We start from the raw sequence: 1,804 nt of genomic DNA, 5'->3' as shown, positions 1-1,804 counted from the left end.
AAACTTCCAAACTCATTCTATGAGGCCACCATCACCTTAATACCAAAATCTGACAAAGATAGCCACACACACAAAAAAGAAAATTACAGGCCAATATCACTGATGAACATAGATGCAAAAATCCTTAACAAAATTCTAGCAATCAGAATCCAACAACACATTAAAAAGATCATACACCATGACCAAGTGGGCTTTATCCCAGGGATGCAAGGATTCTTCAAAATCTGCAAATCAATGTAATACACCACATTAACAAATTGGAAAATGAAAACCATATGATTATCTCAATAGATGGAGAGAAAGCCTTTGACAAAATTCAACATCCATTTATGATAAAAAACCCTCCAGAAAGCAGGAATAGAACGAACATACCTCAACCTAATAAAAGCTATATATGACAAACCCACAGCAAACCTTATCCTCAATGGTGAAAATTTTAAAGCATTTCCTCTAAAGTCAGGAACAAGACAAGGGTGCCCACATTCACCATTACTATTCAACATAGTTTTGGGAGTTTTGGCCACAGCAATCAGAGCAGAAAAAGAAATCAAAGGAATCCAAACTGGAAAAGAAGAAGTAAAACTCTCACTGTTTGCAGATGCCATGATCCTCTACATAGAAAACCCTAAAGACTCCACCAGAAAATTACTAGAACTAATCAATGATTATAGTAAAGTTGCAGGATATAAAATCAACACACAGAAATCCCTTGCATTCCTGTACACTAATAATGAGAAAACAGAAAGAGAAATTAAGGAAACAAATCCATTCACCATTGCAACGAAAAAAATAAAATACTAGGAATATATCTACCTAAAGAAACTAAAGACCTATATATAGAAAACTATAAAACACTGGTGAAAGAAATCAAAGAGGACACTAATAGATGGAGAAATTTACCATGTTCATGGATTAGAAGAATCAATATAGTGAAAATGCGTATAATACCCAAAGCAATTTATAGATTCAATGCAATCCCTATCAAGTTACCAATGGTATTTTTCACAGAGCTAGAACAAATAATTTCACAATATGTATGGAAATACAAAAAACCTCGAATAGCCAAAGCTATCTTGAGAAAGAAGAATGGAACTGGAGGAATTAACCTGCCTGACTTCAGGCTCTACTACAAAGCCACAGTAATCAAGACAGTATGGTATTGGCACAAAGACAGAAATATTGATCAATGGAACAAAATAGAAAGCCCAGAGATAAATCCACACACGTATGGACACCTCATTTTTGACAAAGGAGGCAAGAATATACAATGGATTAAAGACAATCTCTTTAACAAGTGGTGCTGGGAAAACTGGTCAACCACTTGTAAAAGAATGAAACTAGAGCACTTTCTAACACGGTACACAAAAATAAACTTGAAATAGATTAAAGATGTAAACATAAGACCAGAAACTATAAAACTCCTAGAGGAGAACATAGGTAAAACACTCTCCAACATAAATCACAGCAAGATCCTCTATGACCCACCTCCCAGAATATTGGAAATAAAAGCAAAAATAAACAAATGGGACCTAATTAAACTTAAAAGCTTTGCACAACAAAGAAAACTATTAGCAAGGTGAAACGACAGCCTTCAGAATGGGAGAAAATCATAGCAAATGAAGCAACTGACAAACAGCTAATCTCAAAAATATACAAGCAACTCCTACAGCTCAATTCCAGAAAAATAAATGACCCAATCAAAAAATGGGCCAAAGACCTAAATAGACATTTCTCCAAAGAAGACATACAGATAGCTAACAAACACATGAAAAGATGCTCAACATCACTCATTATCAGAGAAATG

This window comes from Bison bison, unplaced genomic scaffold (assembly GCF_000754665.1).
Source record: "Bison bison bison isolate TAMUID 2011002044 unplaced genomic scaffold, Bison_UMD1.0 scf7180017864386, whole genome shotgun sequence".
Taxonomy (NCBI): domain Eukaryota; kingdom Metazoa; phylum Chordata; class Mammalia; order Artiodactyla; family Bovidae; genus Bison; species Bison bison.
Note: the sequence above shows the minus strand (reverse complement) of the source record.